Source organism: Nannospalax galili, unplaced genomic scaffold (genome assembly GCF_000622305.1).
Source record: "Nannospalax galili isolate Female #2095 unplaced genomic scaffold, S.galili_v1.0 scaffold34, whole genome shotgun sequence".
In the NCBI taxonomy this organism is placed as follows: Eukaryota; Metazoa; Chordata; class Mammalia; order Rodentia; family Spalacidae; genus Nannospalax; species Nannospalax galili.
The window spans coordinates 521154-542469 of record NW_008338996.1 but is presented as its reverse complement, the minus strand read 5'-3'; the positions used below and the strand labels follow the sequence as shown (position 1 = coordinate 542469).

General features: G+C 44.4%; 1 protein-coding gene and 1 pseudogene across 1 annotated transcript in view; both read right to left on the bottom strand.

Annotated features, from left to right (window-relative positions):
• Ttll11 (tubulin tyrosine ligase like 11) overlaps positions 1 to 21316 on the bottom strand; it is a 256361-nt gene that overhangs the window by 100075 nt on the left and 134970 nt on the right. The window lies entirely within an intron of this gene.
• On the bottom strand, positions 10825 to 12038 carry LOC108490870 (annotated as a pseudogene).

The window sequence follows — 21316 nt, the reverse complement described above, 5'->3', positions numbered from 1 at the left end:
GGGGCAGGAACTATTCATAGCCCAGGCAGGTAGGCAGAGGTGTGATAAAGTACTCTGAGCACAACTGCTAATCTGTTTAAGGGAGGGGTGATCACAGCCGGGAGACAACAGAAGACCTTGATGGATCCTGAGATTTGTTTTACAAAAGAGCTCACCACAGGAGTTCTCTAAGTAACAATTTTCCCCCCTAGTGCCTTTCAATCACCCCTGGACTGATTTACACACCCTTTTAGAAGCACAGCTGTTGTGTAAATTAAACCCCAGTAATCCCTCCCCCAGAGCTGAGTCCCCTCAGGAGAAGTTCTGACACCTGCTGATTTATTTCTGTGTACTTTTCCCAGCACCTTGAGAATTTTGGCTTTAGGAACTGCAAGTTAAGTCACTGCAAATAGGGAGACTGATCGGAAGGAAGAGCTGGACCAAGGTTGGGGAAGAGAGAGTGGAAGCCCAGCGGGTGTCAGAGGGGATAGAGGAGACCTTGTGACAGAGGAAGGGAAGGTGGTCTAAGCTTGAGTTACATCAGGTGTCTAAGATGAAGAGGTAACAACTTTCATCATCCCACTCTAAGCATCAGCGGCTACTAGCAAGTTTCGAGAATCAAACCCTCCGGCTTGAGTCAGCCCAGGAGGACCAACCGTGTAGCCATACAAAACAATTCACTGTTACCTCTTAGGACATGTCTCCAGACTAGGTTTCTAGCCCTTAAGGACTATGTCCCTGTTTTCACTTGATTGAGACTTTAAAAAAGACATAAGTGCCTGGTGATCCTATGATTTCCATGTCTCAGAGTTCATTTATGTTGATTCTCCCTGGCTCTGGGGCCTGGTCATCACCTCCAATATTACTGTTGAAGTCTTAATGTCCCACTAGAGTCCCTAGAGGAATTCTTAGGGGCTTGGAGTTCTCAAGTTCGTGTGTGTTAGCCTGGTAGCCACTTTGAGGGCAAGCCAACCTTGGGCTACAACCTTCTGCCTCCCACCCCCAATCTGTAGACAGGCCTCCTAATGATCTCAAGCTGGAGACCCTGAGCCTGGTAAGGATTTGTTTCTTCTCTTGGAAGAAGTGATTCCAATTCTGGAATCCTCTAGCAGCTCCTGCTATCTTCCATGAGAGTGTCAGCAGGCTGGGAGGGGACTACACCCTGTAGTTAGCACCCCAGACAAGCCTCCACCCCTCCTGCAGTGGGTGCTAGCCAAGGGTGACTGTAGTGATCTCTGCCAGTCATGTCCAAATAAGGCTTTTTTAGGGAAAAGAGTTTGTGTGTGTGTGTGTGTGTGTGTGTGTGTGTGTGTGTGTATCAAATCTCAAAATTTTAAGGGTAGGGCTAGAGAGATGGCTCAGTGGGTAAGAGTACCTGCTTCACAAGCATCAGGAACCAAGTTCAAATCCCCCAAACCTGCTGGGTATGATAGCACGCAGTCCTGGAACCCCAGTGCTGAAGTGGGCAGAGACAGGCGGACTGATGGTTGCCAGCCTAACTCCAGGCTCAGTGAGAGATCTTGGCTCAAAGGGATAAGGTGGAGAGTGATTGAGCAGGACACCTGACATCCTCCTCTGGCCTCCACACATGTACACCGGCACCTGCAGGCACACAGGCACACGCACCTTCCCCCAAATCCTTTAAAGGCTAATGGACAAAGCATATTAGTAGGTAATTTCCAAGTCCCACAAAATGAAATATAAACAACAAACATAAAAGATTATACGGAAACATATTCTTTCTTGGAACAACCAAAGACCTGCACATTTTCAGATTAGCTCACACACACACACACACACACACACACACAGACACACAACTGGCAACTATTTTGACAACGGCGGCGCCCAGGACTTTGCAACTTTGGGAATGGGCATGACAGTGTTAATAACAGTAAAGGTAACCAGTACAAACCTTTGGAAGAGCAGAAAAGCACTTCCTGCCAGGTGCTTTGAAGATATTCACTCCCTTTAAGTAATTCCACAGCTCTGTTTTATTTAAAGAGGAGCAAAGTTGAACCCTTCAGAAATGTCTGATGATGGGGATACATTACTGTTCAGTGGGACTTGAGGACATCTCCTATTCACTGAGGATGAGGAGGACAGTGAAGCAATCAATGTGGGGTGACATGTATGCCATAGAGTCACTTAAAAGCCAGCTGAATTCAAATAGTTTGCACACTGTGAGGCAACAGTAAAGCTACATCTGCAGGTGGACAGGATCCAGAGGAGCAATAAAATTGTTGGTAGAAAGTTAAGAGTATTTTTCTTTTTTTTTTCAAATATTTCAATTTTTTTAAGCATTGCCGTTGTAAATTAAAAAAAATTTATTTTTACTATGTTTTGTTCCCAAACAACACAGGGAATCTTTTACCAACAGGTGAAGTCAGTGCTTACTAAAACATCCTCAGGCCAAGGAACACAGCTCAGGTGGTAGGTAGAGTGCTTGCCTAGCATGCATGAAGCCCTGGGTTTGAGCCCCAGCCCCACATAAATAGGGTGTGGTGATGCATCCATGTAATCCTGGCACTGAGAAGGTGAAGGCACAAGGATCAGAAGTTCAAGGTTATCCTTCTATACACAAGTTCAAGGCCAGCTTGGGACAACCTGAGACCTCCATCTCTATATATTCACGCTTCATCTCATAGGTGTAGAAACTAGGGTTCAACGAGAGTAAAAGCTCACTGCCCACAGAAGCTCACAGGAGCCACGCAGCTTCCAACCTGGAGTGTCTGGCTGTAGCCTGAGCATCCCTCTTGACACCACACCACCTCTGCAGCCTTTTGGGGTGACTCCCCAGTTTCCATCCTCAAAAGAATTTCTCCTTTAATGGCGTTTGTTTTCCTGTTAGAGAAGGTGTTGGTTTTCCCCAGCATCTGTCTACACAGCCAGTCAGAGTGGCCCTTCCAGCTCTCTGTGCCCCTGGCCTAGTACCTAGCCTAGTACCTAGATGCTTGGCGGGCAGTGATGCCACCGGGTCTGAGACAAGACCCTTTCTTTCCTATCCAAATGCCACATCAGCCTACACTGTGATGGGGACAGTTACTGCAGCCCTGGTTTGCTCCCAATGCCAGAGACCCAGCCACTGCCCAGCTGTGTGGTAGTTGGTTTTTTGTTTTGCTTTTGTCTTTTTGAGACAGGGTCTCCCTGTAGCCCCAACTGGCCTGGAACTCGCTATGTAGACCAGACTGGCCTTGAACTCACAGAGATCCACCAGCCTCTGCTCCCAAGTGCTGGGATTAAAAGCGTGCCCCAGCACACTGGCTGGTTGGTTTGTTTTAATCACCACATGAATGAAGACTTAGAAGATGTTGAGAAAGTCTTACAACAGAAGGTGGCAAGGGCTGGGCAGAGCCACAAGAGTTCCTGGGATGAGGACCAGGAGACTAAAAATGAAACAGAAGGGGCAGATGGAGATACTAGCTCTGGGAAAGCCCTGATGAAAGGCCGAGGTCAGAGAGAAATCGGTCACTTCCAGAATGAGGAGAGGAAAACGCAGGCCCAGGCGATTTCCTGCAGGAAAGCCTGTGGAGATAACAGACATGGCCTTTTTCTTTTTCTTCTTTCTTTCTTTTTTTTTTTCTTTCTTTCTTTCTTTTTTTTTTTTTTTCTTTTTCTTTTTTTTTTTTTTTTTTGTTTAAACCTGAGGGAAAAAAATTATCAGCCCAACTACTTTTATCATCTAAAATTTGTTCCAGAGATTTCCTCCAACTTGTGAGAGACATCTTAACTCTCCCTGTAACAGTCATTTGTTACAAGGGGCTGGAAGCTCACCAAAATGTCTATAAGCAGGTTTGGGGGTGGGGGTGGGGGTGGGGGTGCACTGTATGGTAAACCAAATTGCAAAATATTGATTTTGTTTCTTTGCAACCTATTTGAATCCAATTGTATGGTCTTATTACAAGAATTTTCTCATCCCTGCCAAGAGAATAGGCTAAGCTGAAGGGGTGGCAGGGCTGGGATGGGGTGTGGGGAGGGTAGTGCAGGGTGCAGGCTACTTGCTTGTTTCTCCTCTGAATGGCTCTTTTTATAGAACTGTGACATCGCCAGCAGCATTTCAGCCCAATTCTCTACCCGGACATTCTAAAGCAAAGACCAAGGTGCTGGAGAGCATGGCAAATGGGGCATGGATGGTTTTTCTTTTCCTCCTAAAGCTGAAGGGGGGGGGTGAGGGGGGTAAAAAAATCTCTGCAGGAGCCACCACACCACACCTCCAGTCAGCTCCTCGAAGCCCACGGAGAACCCAGGCCCCCAGGCTGCAGGAACAAGGCCTCTCACGGCCTGGCTTCCATGATTCACTAGTTTTTCACCTCCTGTCTTCTATACACATGGGGCCTGTGGGTGGCTCTGGACTTTTCCGCCATTTCCTCTGCTAGACATGTCCTTTCTCCTCCTCTTCTGGCAAACACCACTCTTCAAATCCATGGATTCCCTCTTCGGGGAAGCCCTGATACTCCTAGGATGAGAGGTTTGCTTCCTGAGGTCCCCACAATCACAGGCTCCCATGTTGATTCCTCATCCTGTGCATGTCCATTAGCAGCCAGGACTCAACCTTTGCATCTCCCTATGGGCAGAGCCTAACGCAGGGCCTGGATGAGTTTGTGGAGTGAATGAATGAATGAACGATGAATGAATGAATGGCTGCCCCCAACTGTCTTCCTCCCATCCCATGCTTTGATCAAGAACAGCACCCAGGAGGAGAGCAAGAGCCTTAATCTCCAGATGAAAGGCTCAGGCCCACTCTTTAAAAAAAAAAAATTTTTTTTTTTTTTTTTTTTTTTTGCCTCCCCACTTTTCTTGTGCCACGGGAGCTCTGAAGAGCCTGTCCTGTCAGTGTCTTTCAGCGCTGTGCCCTTCCCATAAAGATACCAGTTTACCTGTGTGAAGGCCCTGGGGTTATTCCCTCTCTTGAGGGGTGTTTTAATCTTTGGAGCCAGAAGAGGATCCTCACCCCCACTTTGAAATTCCTCTTGAATGCACCTGCCAGGAAGTAGTCATGGTTTTTAGGTGGATGTCAGAGGGCCCTGGACTGGATCCACAGCCAGGACTGACCCTGGGGAGGGGTTTCCTTGAGCTACTCACACACCATCGCCAGCTGGCGAGGTGCCAGGGCAAGAGCACTGCACAATCCTCTCTGGGCCTCCTGGTGGCTGCTGACCCTCACTTTATTTAGAGTCTGAAAATAACTCCTCCCACCCCTTATTCAGTCCCACAAAGTTTATTAAGGATTACTTCAGGTTCATTAATTCCATTTTTTTCCCCTCAGACGCTGGGTAAAGATGTCAGAGCCCTCTGAAGTGGGGCTCTTAGTGTCCCTGTAGCACAGGCAGTGGGTGGGGGTGATCTGAGGCTGTGCCAGTGACAGAGCAAGCTGGTGGCAGAGCAGGGATGCCTGGCGGGCCAATCCTCGGTCAGCAAGCAGAGCCTGTTACTTTTCTCCCCTGGGTGGCTACTCTGCTGCCTCAGTACCTGTTTCTCTCTGAGGCTAAAGCAAGAGCTCTGGTGTCAGACAGACCTGGCTGTGGAGCTTACTGGTTCACTGTACAGAGTCAGCTCAGGCTGCTTTGGTAGAAAATCATAGACCGTGTGCCTTATAATCAGCAGACATTGATTTCTCCCCTTCTGGAGTCTGGAAGTCTGACAATGGCAGCGTGGTCCGGTTGCCATCTTTCATTACTTCCTCAGGTGGTGGCAGGGCAAGAACTCTCTGGGCTTCCTTTTATAAGGCACTCATTCCATTTGTAAAGGCTCCACTCTTATGACCTGATCACCTCCAAAGGCCCCATCTCCTAAAACCACTTCACTGATGGTGTCTTGGTTTCATTTCCTGTTGCTGTGATAAAAGTATCCTAACAAAAGTAACTTAAGGGGAAAAGGGTTATCTTTGCTTGAAGTTCCAGATTACAGTCCATCATAGTTGAGAAGCCACAGTAGCAGAAGTCTGAGGGAACTGGTCAGGTCGAATCCATTGTTCAGGAACAGAGAACAAAGAATGCATGCAAGCTTATCTTCAGCTGGCTTTTTCTATTCTTACATGGTTCAAGATTCCTTGCCTAGGGAATGGTGCCACCTGCAGTGGGTGGGCTTTCCCACTCCAATGATCATAATCAAGATAATCCCCCACAGACATGCCCAGAGGCCAACCTGAGCTAGACAACCCCTTATTGAGTCTCCCTTCCCTTCTAGATTGCATCAAGTTGACAAAACTAACTGGCACAGAGGTTTAGGACTCCAACACATGAATGTAGGGGGTTGGGGATAGGCGCATACTTCCTGTTTCCAAGCCTATCTCTTCATCCACCAAAGGAGAAAATAACAGAGCCTTGCCAGACAGCTCTGTTGTGGAAAGTAATTGAAATGGTGCTTATAAAACAGGTCTGGCTCAGAGTACAGGCTGTATATATGTAGACAGATGGATGGCTGGATGAACCCTTTTATTACAATTACCATCTTTCAGCTTTCTATTTTCCCCTGGAATCTGATAGTCATGTTTACTATTTTTATTCACCATGATCCTCTATAAACTGCCTCTCCCTGAACTATGATCCAGCTTTTTGGGCCAGTAAATCTGAGGAAATACTTTGATGGAGTTCCTACTAAGAGTCAGCACTCTCAGATAAAGAAATCTAGCGATGTATAAGGCCCATTTTCTTTGCTCCCAGGAAGGTGAAAAATAAACCAATTTTTAAAAAATAGTAAGTTCTACCAGAATACAGAAAATGGGCCATATTTTGAAGAGAAGAGAAAACAGGAAAGAAAGATCCCTGGTGATGTTGCCCTGCACAGGACACCGGCAGAGTCAGCTGGACAAGGGAGTTCTGAACAGAAGGCCTTGCAGCTGAGGGGCTGAGTTCTTCAGGATCACAGCATAGATCATAAGGGCATGTAGGCATGACTTATAAAATGGACAGAATCTAGACTAATGACTTTTAACCTCACAACCAAAAAACTACAAAGTCACTGAACCATGTGCTCTTATGACCTGGGCACCTGACCTTGATTCCTCAGAAGCTCAATTTGCTACTCCACCCGAAGACAATGAACGAATGTGGGCATCCTTGAGAATTAACATCAGAGTACTGAAAGGTAGTGCGTGCATCTTCATTGAAAACAATGAAGACTGAGGAGAAATGCTTGATATTGTGTGTATGAAATGTTTTAGACCTTGGCATGAAAGGGAAAGATGATCTGATAAGGGTGGATCCAAGCTTGTAATTCTCCAGTTGAAGCTGGAGAGGACTGACTCTGGGACACAGTTTCATAGCACAGTTCCCAGCACAGTTCCAAGAGATATCTGGGGGAACTGGTGTTCTCTGAGTTGGGGCCCACTCTTAAAAACTATAGTTAAGAGCCAGGCTGTTCTATTCAGGTATTAACTGTAATGGGCATGATAACACATGAGAGGGAAGGAGGTGGTAGACGTGATTTCAGTAATATAGTGAGAGCTGGTCACCAAGGAGCTGTATATTACATGTGACTGTGTGTGGGTCTTCCTTTGAGGCCAATGACCCACAGACCCTGGTGCTCTTATGACATCAGCTAGAGAGTCTGATAAAATGCATGTTCTTTGCTCAGACACTTTGATATGACGGGATACATGACCAGGTGACTTAAATGGGAACCTTGATCTTAAAGTATGATAGGAATCACAGGAGATGGTGATATTCAGGGCTGGGCAGGGGATGTGTAAAATCTGTGCTCTAGATAGATCAATAATTCTGTTTTGGGGGCTGAAGAGATGACTCAATAGTTAAGAGCACTGGCTGTTTTTACAGAAGACCCAGGTTCAGTTCCCAGTACCCACATGGTAGCCAACAACCATCTGCAACTCCAGTTTTAGGGGATCTGACACCCTCTTATGGCTGCCACAGGCATTACATGACACAGGCACACTATACACTTACATACACACAGGCAAAACACTCATACACGTAAAATAAAAATAAATTTTTAAAAATTCTGTTTTGAAGCTGGGTGTGGTGGCACACACCTTTAATCCCAGCAGAGGCGGATCTCTGTGAGTTCAAGGCCAGCCTAGTCTACATGGTGAGTTCTAGGATAGCTGGGGTTACAGGCAGACCCTGTCTCAAAAAAAAAAAAAATCTGTTTTGAAACACTTCTTAATCAGCCTTTCCTTGAAAACGGGCACTACTTCTAGAAAATCCAAGAAAACCGTGAGTGATTGATTGATTAGAAAAGTTTTATTGGAGGTATAATTGTTATAAAAACGTGCACACATTTAGAATATGGAATTTAACAGGTTTAAACATATGCACACTTCAGGAGACCATCAGTACAATCACAATAATAAACATGAGCTGATGATATGGCTTAGTTGGTAAAGTGTCTACCCAGAACCTATGTAAAAGGCTGACCCTGGCCTGGCGACATTCTCCTGTAACCCCAGTGCTGCGGGACAGGGAGAGTGGAGGATTCCTGAGGTTCACTGTCCAGCCAACCTAGCCATATCTGTGAGCTTCGGGGTCTCAAAAAAATAAGATAGAAAAAACTGAGGAAAGACAGCTGACATTGACCTCTGGCCTCTATCTGCATGCACATGCACACACACCATACCACACACATACACAGAACAGATGCACTTACAATCACTTATTCAATTTTATGTACACACAACACACAACACACAACACACATTTGTTACATTAGCATAAAATGACTCAATTCTTCTCAGGTGGACAAAAAAAATGGTTTTACCCTATCAGATACTACCTTTATTATATTAAATAGAATCTGCAATTCCAGACAACTTTGACTATGAAAACAAGACCTTCAAACATGGAGTCTGGAGGCCTCATAGTTGCACAGACTTTCCAGAAAAGTCCTGTGTGTGCTTTATTTCAGGAGAGCTGGAGCCATTGATTGCTTCTCTCCCAGCCAAGGAATCTATATGGACACGTGGCAGAGAGGGTGGACAGAGCTAACATCAGACAGGCGCTACGAAGGAGGGTGCTTTTCACAGGGAATGTGAAGTTGTTCGTTCATTCCTTGTGCTTACTTCAGTGAGGTGCTCTGCTGAGAGCTAAGGTGACTGGAGCAAGGTCTCCAGGACGGCTGCCAGGAAGCAAACAAACTGAATAGGGAAGTGAGATCCATGCTGAGGGTGCACAACATGTCCTATCAAGCAAAAGGACTCTTGGCAGGTCAGTGGGCTCCTCCGGACATTGGACTTGATAAGGGCTGGGTCACCTCCTTTTGATGAAATGGTCAAAATGAAGAACTAAACTCACTGAGAATGAATTCAATCATTACCAAAGTTAAGAAAATGAATCTGATGGGTGTTAGATTAGAGGCACAGAGGCAGGCAAATCTCTGTGAGATTGAGGCCAACTTGGTCTCCATAGAGATTTCCAGGCCAGTTAGGGCTACTAAGCAGACCCTGTTTCAAAAAACCCCAAACCAAAAAACCAACCAACCAACCAACCAACCAATCAAACAATAGCAGCAAAAGCAAACCTGTATATGTTTCTGAAAAAGCTTCCAATTTTAAGTGACTAAACTTAACTTTTGGTGATTAGTGACATGTGTACTTATCATCTGAAAAGATCTCACTTACGCAGAATAAATACAGAAGTGAGAAATCCATAAACACAAAATCACAGAAGTCTGGGTGCCGGAAGGCTCCCTTAAGGGTGACCCAATCTAATTCCATCCCCGAGGAAGCTGAGGTTCAGGGAAAGCATGTCTGGCTTTCCAGCAGGTTAGAGGCCAAGACCAAGTGAAGTGAGTCACGCTCCTAGCTGTGCCAGAATGAAACTCCCTCTACACTGTGTTCTGTGATTTGTAGATTATGGGCCCAAACACACAAGGTCTCAGGGGAGTGAGAAAGGCATTCTGACTTCAAATGGTTGGACTGCAGGATCTGGCTTTCACTCACATAGTTTGAGGGAGCTGCCCAAAGGGATCATTCTGGGGAAAGTACAAATGCAAATTGGTTTATTTTCTCTGCAACACAAATGCTAAAACCATGCCCTACAGCTTACAACACACCATCAAATGACAAAGTTTACTGGCTGGTGAAATCCTTTAAATTCAATTTCACATCAATGAGATCCTATGAGTGATAGCCTGGGCAGGTTGCCTGCTACAGAGAGGAAATAGCTCATTCGACGTCAGTCAGCTAGGGCGAGTTCTGGATCAAGGATAAGAAAGACAGAGTGCCTGACTCCCCAAGGTAGCTGCTGTCCCCGGTCGGCCACGCAGCCAAGTGGTCCTGGTGGTACCTCACAACTCCATCCTGACCTTCAGGTTTCTAAGATGGAGCTGGTGCAGCAAACCTCACTATGAGGTTAAGTATTTCAATACCAACTTCAAGTTTGACTCATTGTAAGTGCCCATTTAACATTCTTAGTAGATAGTAGTTATTAATGTTATGAGTATCCTAAGCCCACATCGCCCTTCTTCCTTGCAATGGAATTGCTGCCCTGCCTCATGGGGTAAGGAGGTGGGAGGCACTCAAGCTGGAAGCACAGCTAGTGGGTTGGAATCCATCTAATTACTCGTTTCACTTTATTCGCCCATTAATTGGGAACATGGCAAGGTTCAAAGACCTAATGATTAGTATTAGCTTCTCCTGTTCAGTCAGGCCAGCTATCTTCTCACTCCACCTGGTTCAGCCATTCACTGGGAAATTGCCTGAGCGGCAGCTGTCCCATTTGTCAAACGCTGTGAGCACTCGGTAATGATCTAATGCGCCTGGGGCAGAGAGCACATGCTAATAGCACCAGGCCGCCCAGCATCCTCCGAGCCCCTGGAGGGCTTGCAGACCTCTCCCAGATAGACTTACCAAAGTGGCTACGTAGCTGAAAAATTAAAATTAGCCACCGATGTCTGCACTTCTTGTTTAAGGGGGAATGATACATTTTCAGGTTTCTTCAGCTTGAGCATCAACTCCTGTCTTTCCAGACTCTAACAAATAGTCAAGTCCCCATTTCACACGGACCTGAGATCCCTACAAACCACTAAGACAGATCAGTTGAATTCTGGGAGCTCGCTTGCATGCAACATTGCAGAGGACTCCATGGGAGGGCCTTGTCTCATTATCAGGCCACCTGCTTACCCCTGGGTTAGCTGCACTATTTCTAGAGGGCTCCATGGACTCACACACTCTCATAAAAAAGGTTCCTGTGTCTAGTGTGGCTCCTTTCTCTTCATCTGCTGTACCTTCCTCACCGAGGTCAGGGCACTCTGATTTCTGTCTTCTCTGGATTCCTGTACTATTTCTCTTTGAGCCATATGGTTTGGCGTTGATAATATATTCTTCTACCTCTCTTTTTCTCTCTCTCTGACTCCCTCTTCCACCCTTTCCCTATGAGATAGGGTCTCATTATGTAGCCCGTGCTGGCCTTGAGCCCACCATCTTCCTGCCCCAGCCTCCTGAGTGCTGGGATGACAGTCCTACACCCCCAGCCTTGCCTAAATCATCTCTTTCAAAAAGCCTTCTCCAAGCTCCTCAGTTGGATACTGTCACCGTTCCCAACTGGCATCCGCTCCCCAACTCCTGCCGCAGAGCCTCAGGCATCCTGTTCCATCCCTCCGTCAGGCCAGTGTCCTACAGGTGGTGCTTTGAAGCATGCCTTGTTTCATATTCTATTTAGCTCCATCATAAGCCTATGAATTCTTTTTTTTTTTTTAAGGACTTAAACTTTTTTTATTTATGTAGAAAGACTAGCATGATCTCTTTCACTGGGTAGATGGTCTTGAATAATCTATTCAAGAACGATTGCTTAGTCCAACCTAATAAAACCTATGTCCTTTGCATACTAATGGCATATGTTCAGCCTATATTTCTGGATCAGGCCATGGAGGTTTGAACAGACCAGGCAAGGACAGGAACCCTGGCTGAGTTTTCAAGGGTGACTCCAGTAGAGCTGCTGGTGACCCATCTTGTCTTCAGACATCCATGGAGGGAAAAGGTAAGCCTATGAATTCTGTAGCGTTGACATGTACACACTCATCTGCCCCCACCACATCCTGGAACAAGGTGAGCATTCTATATTTATACATGTATACACACATTATATAAATGAATATGCATACCATACTTGATGATGGCATTCTGCATGACACCTAAGGCGTAGGGTTTCTGAGAGCACTGTGTTCTTTGGAGAGAAGATTTAGGTGTGTCTTCCCCCGAATGTGCCCCTCCTCCACACCAAGACAGTCTAGTACTTGCCTGGGCTCTCTACATGGCATTTGGGTTAGAGTCTTAAGAGCACTGGGAGCATTTTCAAACAGTCAACCCATTCATCAGACAGTGGGAAAACCATACACAAGAAGAGCAGAGGATCCTGGCAACTTTAGCAACAGGGGACACTTCACAACCAGACCTCTTCAAACCCAGGGCACAGACAGCCCGAGCACTTACGAAGCTTTCTTAACAGGTCCCAAAAGAAAATCTTATCAAGCCTTTTATAGTACTCTGGCAGGCTGATAGATGAAGATAACCTTCTTTTTTTTTTTTTTTCTTTGCAAAGGAAAATCAAATAAGGCTGATTCCCATTGATCCTGAGCATAGGTGAGGGCTGAGTTTACACTTCAGGGGTTGGAACTCAGAGAAAAAAGATGATGTAACAGGAAAATGGAAAGAGTGGCAGATACACAAAACAAGCACACACTTCAGGGACTTCCAACTAGAAGAGTGGGAAAATTGGCCTCATTAATGCCATCAGCAGATGCTTTTCTTCCTGGGCTAGGGAAAAAACAAAAAACCAAAAAACACTGAGTAAATTACACCAGAGCCCCTGAAGAGGTGTGTGAGGACCCTCTTAAAAATGTGTGAAACCGTGGGGGAAAAGATTGATCAACTGGCTGCCTTCCTGCTGAAAATGTCGGTTAGTTTTTCCTCTCTATATCAGACAGGTGGTGATTAATATCATACAACGGACAGCAGAGGAGGCACTTGTAAAATAGGTCCAGAGGGGAGATGATAAAGGAGGGACATAATGAGAATTTCAATCCGAAGGTAGACATCATTATGAATACATTAACGGAGAGCCTACAGAGGATGAGGGAGCGAGCGTGCCTTTGGTGGATGCGAACAACAAGGAGGCCTTCCAGGGCTGTGCACTGGCAAGAGTGAGCCCAGTGGGTAAGGGACGGGTGACAGCGAGGGGGGAATGGCACATGTATTTTTGGCATAAGAAACTGCTTGTGCAAAAGCCTTGAAGTATAAGGCAGCCAGGATGGGAAAAAGGATTGTCAGATGGAAAGGAGGGGACATTCCAGGAATATTAGGAGCAGGGTGGTGTGAGGCTAGACAGCTGAACTCCACGTCCAGAGCTCAGGCCAGCGACTCTCAAGGGCATTGTATTCAGAAGTCCTTTTTACTCTCACAACCCATCAATTTCTGTAATATACAGTGAGATAGAGGACTTTTAAACAATAATAAAACATTCAACAAGAATAAACCAGTAATAATAAATCAGTAAGACAGTAGCAAATATATTAATACAAATAACATTTTTTTAAAAAACATCTTTTCCAAAACATCCAATACTTGTTAAAAGAGTAACACTGTTTTGCACATTTGTAAATCTCTTTAATGACTTTATTTAAAAAAAAAAATAGTTGTAGGGGCTCAGCCAATAAAATGCTTGCTTTGCAAACATGAGGACATGGATTCAATCCCCAGAACCCACATTAAAAAAAAAAAAATGTCTCGGGGACTGGAGAGATGGCTCCAGTGGTTAAGAGCACTGACTGTTCTTGCAGAGGACTCAGGTTCGATTCCTAACACCCACATGGCAGCTAACAACTGTCTATGACTCCAGTTCCAGGGAAATCCAACACCCTCTTCTGACCTCCGCGACATTGCATGACACAGGTACACTCACATACATGCAGACAATACACTTGTACACATAAAATAAAAATAAATAAAATATTTTTTAAAAAGTCTCACATGATAGTGGACACTTTCAGTCCCAGCATTGGGGGGATGGAGGCTGGGACTCGCTGCTTGGCCATCCCAGCCTAATTAGCTGAGTCCCAGGCCAGTGAGAAACCTTGTCTCACAAAACCAGGTGGACAGGGCATGAGGAATACCCAAGGTTGATTTCTTACCTCCACACACATGTATACATGTACATATGCACCCTCCCACCACACACCACTCACATACATGAACCCGCACACACACACACACACACACACACACACACACACACACACACACAAAGATGGAGTCTCTGGCCTGTTTCTGAATTCAGTCTTCTGTGATGTTTGGGAACGTGCAGAGGAAGAAAGCCTGGTGTACATCAAATCCTGTCAAGTAGGGCTTCATTGGGTGATTTGCAACGCAGTTAGCCACATTATATCAACAAACGTCTCACACTCTGCTATGTTAAAATCCACTGGCCTGCCTTGAATAGATCTTTATCCTGTGGAATGTGGCAACATCATGACTTGGACATTTGGAATACACTGGTTCATGCGGATCTTCCGAATGTTGTGGATTCCGTAGCACAACTTCAGAAGATCACAGTCCTTCATATTGCTGCTGACCTCAACAGGAACCATCTTTGAAGCTGGAAAACTGACGATCACAGTGGCTACGAGCTTTCTAAAAATGCCAAATTTTGTCTAAAAGTTCAAATTTTATCATGCTGTGGAAATACTGCTGGCTGTTTCTTTTGAAGTTGAAAGTTTATTTCTGTTTCAAATGGGAATAAACAGTCTGTTTGCCAGTTGTTCTTTTCATGAAAAACTTTCCGATTGTGGCAAGACCGGAAGGGACTAGTTCCATCTCCCCCTCACACAAACACAAGAGCTTGATCGTGCTTCTCTGGGAGCAGTCCCCTTAGCTCACTTGACAGTTCATCCCACAGAATATTTTTAAAACAGTATGCAAGAGCTGAGATTTGAATTTTCATTTTTTTAACTGTTCCAAGAACTGCCTTCGGTGAATCTGGTGTTCTGCTTGCTTTAAGTTGTGAGAGAACGTGCCTTGATAGTATAGTAGGTCTCGTGTCAGTCTCTAAGCTGTGAGAGAGAGGATACCACAGAGAACACAAGGACTACCGCTACGTTTTGAGTCACTGTCTTTTCAAAAAAATTGTATTACATTTATTTATGTGTGTGCGTGTGCGTGTGTGTGTGTGTGTGTGTGTAGGTCAGAGGACAATTCGTGGGAGTTAGTTCTCCTTTCCGCCATGTGGGTTCTGGGAATTGAACTGAGGTCATCAGGCTTGGTGGCAAGCATCTTTATGGCTGAGCCATCTCCCTGCCCCTGGTGTTACTACTGTCTTAACTAGTAGCAAGAAGCCAGTAGATCTACTCATCACTGTGTTTACACCATCGGGGTCAAAATCAATACAAAGGTAAATAATGTCTTAGTAGTATGCTGATGAAAATAATGTTGGTCTCATAGACACCCTAACAAGCTCTTGAGGAACACTGGGGTCTGAGAAACGCAGTTTGAGAGCACCGGTCTAGACTGGATCATGCAAGCCTTGTTGGGCATTTCAAATAGTTTGCTCTTCACAGTGTGAGGAACTGTGCTTTCAGCAGGAACTTACCCCATTTAGAAATGAGTTCTGAAAAGATCACCCTGGGGCTGGGGAGGTGGTTCATAAAAGTGTAAGGACTGGCATTCAGATCCCCAGAACCCAAGTAACAACTGGATAGGAGTGCTGGCCCATCTGGAATTCCAGCCATGGAAGACAGAGACAGGGGAATCCCCAAAACAAACTGGCTAGGAAGAAAAGTCACACTGGCAAACAAGGATGATTCCCAGTATCAACCTTGGACCTCTACATGCACACACACACATGCACAGGTGCACACACATATATGTACCCCCCCCACACACACAGAGGAAAATGGGAAAAGGGAAAAAGCCACACTGGTTGCTGCAAAAAGAATGAAATTGATGCAGATAAGAGAAGGTGAGGAGATGCTCAGAGCTGGCCGATCTTGAGAAGATAGTGGTCTAGGGAGGATGAAGAGGGAGAGAATCAGGCCAGGTGTGGTGGTGCGTGGCCTTTAATCCCAGAGGCAGGTGGAGCTCTGTGAGTTCAAGGCCAGCCTTGGTCTACATAGTGAGAGACCCTTGTCTCAAAAAAAAGGAGAAAGTCAAGAGACCCTGGGAACAGGAACTCAAGAACTCAAGAGGACTCATGGGAGTTCAAGAAAAAGGCCGCAGTTCTGGGTTAGGTACCCAGCATCGCTGTAAGAAAAGCTCAAAGGTGTGCAGAGAGCAGAGGGCCTCACTCAGGAACAAGAACACTGCCCCCTACTGGTCACTTCTGAGAAAGGCAGCCTCGGGTAGCAACTCAATGGCACCTTTGATTTAGCTTCAGACTGTCAAAAGCAAACACCATACAGAGTGGACAGTAAGACAACAACGGTGGAGCTTGAGAAGAGAACGTCAAACATCCATTTCTTAGGACTGTCTGGGAAGGTCCTTCCCAGAAAGCTAAAACAATGAAACCAACTCAGTCACCAAGGGCAAGCCAAGACGAGGGCCCAAGACCATGTATATCAGCCAGCCTGTGGAGAAAGAGGAGGCAGGCCTTCTCTTCTGGCCTCTGAGGACCACACGTCCTGTTTTGAAGGTCCCCAGCCCCAGCATGAGCCTGGGAGTTGGAGTTAAACTAGAGCATTTTCTGGGACTCAATGTCCAAATGTCCCCACACAAGACCTCCTCTTCCCTGCCAGATCCGGCTCTCAGGAGAAACTTGGAATATTTATACAGAAAATTTTAAAGAAAAATTAAATTACCTATAATGTTACAAGTTAGAATTCATTGTACTTAAGATTTTAGTGTTGGGGGGGTGGAGGAAAAATAGCTCGGTCAGTCGCATGCTTACAACCATGAGGACTGAAGTTTGATCCACGGCACCCACAGAGACAAATGTCAGGCGTGGTGGCATGTTCTTGTAATACTGGTGCTGGGGAGGAGGAGATAGGCTGATCTCTGAACTGCTGGCCAGCCTAGACTATTTGGTGAGTTCCAGGCCACAAGAGACTATCTGAAAAAAAAAGTGGTGGCTAGCACTGGAGGAGCAACATCTGAGGTTGATTTCTGGCCTCCGCATGTACTCCTGTACAAATACAGGAACATCACACACACACACACACACACACAGAGAGAGAGAGAGAGAGAGAGAGAGAGAGAGAGAGAGAGAGATTTCAGTGTTTTCTTCCAATATATTGTATGCACATAAGCCATATATTTTAAATAAAGTGGAGGCTACATGTAAATTGTTTTAATACATTTTACTATACCATCATATACAATTTTGCTTTTCTCTGAAACAGGGTCTTTCTATATAGCCCTTGCTAGCCTGGAAGTCCCTATGTAGACCAGGCTGACCTGGAACTCACAGAGATCCACCTGCCTCTGCCTCCCAAGTGCTGGGACTAAAGATCTTATGGACTTCTGCTGGGCGGTGGTGCACTCCTTTAATCCCGGTATTCAGGAGGCAGAGGCAGGCAGATGTCTGTGAATTCAAGACCAGCCTGGTCTACATAGTGAGTTCCAGGTCAGCTGGGGCTACAGGGAGACCCTGTCTCAAAAAGATCAAAAAAAAAAAAAGATCTTATGGACTTCTAAAACACAGTAGCAGCAGCACCTAGATACTACTGTTAAATAATCTTTGTAATCTGTCCTCTGCTCCCTCCTTTGTAGACATGTGAGAATCCTCTGAGTCTTGTGAGCGATAGACAGTTTTAAATTTCTGCAGTGATACTTCCAAACGCAGAAAAGACTTTGGGCCTAAACCATCCCTGAGAACAACATCCCTTCCATCCACATGGTATTTGACATTGATCAAAGCCCTTTTACATATATTAATAAAAAGCAACATTTTTACAACATTTTACTAAATGTTCCCACATGCTCATAAAACATCTGTCAAATGCTAACAATAATCTATCTCATAAAGCAATTATGAGAACAAATGGAGAAATGGCTGCAAATAACGGCAGCTACTTTTGATTGATTCCCACAGTATGTTGGATACTATGCTAAGCATTTTACAACACATATATTCAGATGTACTCTGTGACGCACATTCACTATCCTGCTTTAGAGAGAGGGCAAACTGGGGCTTTAAAAACTTAGGTAACTTGGCAGGTGTGGTGGCATATGCCTTTAATCCCAGTACTAGGGAGGTAGAGCCAGGCAGATCTCTGTGAGTTCAAGGCCAGCCTGGTTTACATAGTGAGTTCCAGGCCAGCTGGGGGGCTACAGGGAGACCCTGTCTCAAAAAGACCAAAAAAAAAAAAAAAACTTAGGTAACTTGCTGACCCACTTACAGTGACATGGTTAATAATTGATGAGGCCAGAATTTGAATCCAGATCCAGCTGATCTCAAGTCCTGAGGTCTTACCCACTCCTCGTATCACTGTATTGTTTAAGGGTTTTGTAGACAGTAGTACTAATTGTGGGGCAAGAGTTTACCACACAACAGAATTCTCAGGGTCCAGAGGCTCCTCTGTGTCCCCACCCTGCTATTAGCATACAATAATTACTTACTAAATGTTTGGTGACTCCTTGGCTGTGTAAACCAAAGGAATCAGAAGAGTGTTTGCAAAAACTGTAAAGAGATAGCCCTCCCTAAAAAGCAATAAAGCAAACCAAAAATCCTGATGTAAGAATATTTAAAATATTTAAGATTTCAAAGAAAATAAACCAAACCCTAAAGGAAATGATAAACTTGAGAACCAAAGAGACTACCTAGAAACAGATCCAGTAAAGGATGAAAAAATAGCGTATTATTGTCAACATTTATCCTAGGATTGCAAAGATAGTATGAAGTAACCTGATAAAGGATAGCCCGCCAAAGCTCACAGCTGACGTTGTACTAACAGAGTTAGAAACAGTACATCTAGAAGCATTCCCTGTAAAGTCAGGAACAAAGGTGCTGGAGAGATGGCTTGGTGGTAAAAAGTACTTACTGATTTGCAGAGGACACAGTTTCAGTTCCCAGCTCCCATATGGTAGCTCACAATTGCCTATAACTCCAGTTCCAGGGAATCTGATGCCCTTTTCTGGCCTCTTTGGGCTCCTATACACATGTGGTACACAGAAATTCATGCAGGCAAATACACATATATACAAAGTAAATAAATAATTAAATAAATCTTTAAAATCAAGAACAAGATAACCATGCTTGTAAGAGTAAAAATATATTTTAAAAGGTATAGGACCAGAAAGGAAGGAAAGGAAGAAATAAAACTATCATTCCTAGCAAACAAGTAGTAAGACTATAAAATTTAAAAGCTGGGTATGGTGGTGTGTGCCTGTGATACCAGCACTTGGTAGGCTGAGGCATTTGAGACCAGCCTGGGCTACATAGTGAATTCGAGGCTAGTCTGGGCTACATAGTGAATTCAAGGCTAGCCTGGGCTACATGAGATTCTACCTCGAAAATAAAACAAAATAAACAATAAAAAGTTTAAATAAATAAATAAAATTGAGAACTTGTGCTTATCCAAAGGCAAGCTAGGAAGTACAGCCCAGGCAACCATATACATGACCCATATAACCATCAAAGGGCTTTAAATCCAAAATCAAGAGAATATTTCTAGAATCAGCTAAGGAAACAGAAATGGCAAAGAATACCAACAGGTAATTCATAGACAAAGAAATCTAACTGGCCAATAACTCTGCATAAAGACAGCCAGGCTCATTATTAATCACAGGCATGCAAATGAGATTCCGATGATGCTGTTTGCATGCATCAAGTTGGCAGACGTTAATACGATTCATAACCAGGTGTTGGCAAAAATGTAGGAAACAGAAGTGTTTATAGAAACTGGTGGGGGTGTCCGCACAGTCACTCCAGGGTGTCGTATGAATATACCCATTCTTTGAACAAATGTTTATTGAAGGCATTGTTCTAGGTGTAAGGCATAGGATAGCAAACCAAGCTGCTAAAGTCTGAGGTGAGAAAAATAACCCGAACAGAAATCGATAAAGGTCAACCTCAGAGACCCTCTTGCACATGGGCACCAGTGACACACAGAAGAGTGTTCAGAGATGCAGTGCTTGTCATAGTGAAGATGAAGAGCAGACTGATTTTGTCTTGCTAAGGGCAAACTAATGAGGAGGGAAAAGATAAATCCTGGCTTATTAGATGGAATATTGTGCAGCCAGTAGAATAAATAATAGGGATCTAGCATAGATCTAAATATAGCACATGCAATAACTATCCAAGCAGAATGTTAAGTACAAAGGCTGCTTGTAGTAGGATATGGTGCTGTGTCACTTAGACAAAAAAAAAAAAACAACCCACAACCAAACCCACAAAAAACACACAACCCCCCCCCGGTATATAAAATAATTACACACATTGTTTATAAAAGCATACATGTGTGGTAAAATAACAGAACATAGCGATTCTTTATGTGAGGGGAGAAGGAATACTACTTTTATAAATGATTTTAAAAGAGATAATAAAAATTATATGCGTGTACACTCAGGTCATACATACACCTCAGCAACCCCTCAGTTATCTCAGTAAGTAAGCTCAATAAATGCAGCGGTTCCCCAGTAAAACTTTAATCAAACATTGGCTTGACACTAGAACCTTAGAAGAGAATAAGCATTGCTTAGCATCCCCAGGAAAAGAAGTCTCACAACAGATGAAAAATTTATTTGTTAATGCTACTACATCTCATAATTATTTTTTTAAAAATATTTTTTATTTTATGTGCATGAGTGTATTGCTGCATGTATGTGAGTGCACCCATGTCATACAATGCCGCAGAGGTCAGAAGAGGGCTTCGGATTCCCCCCGGAACTGGAGTTAAGGACTATTCGTAGCCACCACGTGGGTAAAAGATGTTAAAAGGAGGGGCTGGAGAGATGGCTCAGTGGTTAAGAACACTGACTGTTCTTGCAGAAGACCTGGTGACACGGGTGCACTTATCTGCATGCAGGCATAATACTCATATACATAAAGTAAAAATAATAAATAAAATATATAGTTTTAAAGATGCTAAAAGGCCGGGTGTGGTGACACATGCCTTTAATCCCAGCACTTGGGAGGCAGAGGCAGGTGCATCTCTGTGAGTTCAAGGCCAACCTGGTCTACATAATGAGTTCCAGGACAGGTATTATATGGTTTGTGTGATCATGCGGGAGACCCAGAGGGAATTCGGGTGACAAAAGGATATGGGAATGGAGATATTTTCCAAAATAGAGAAAAATGAGAAAGCCTAAGCAAGTAATGAAGGTCTGCTTAGGTTTGTTATGGTATAAAAGGATGAGACAAAAATAATATACACATAATCTTAAAATATATTTTTTTATAGTTTAGTCAACTAGTTTAAGGAACAAAATATATATCTCGTCAAAGTTTATCTGAGA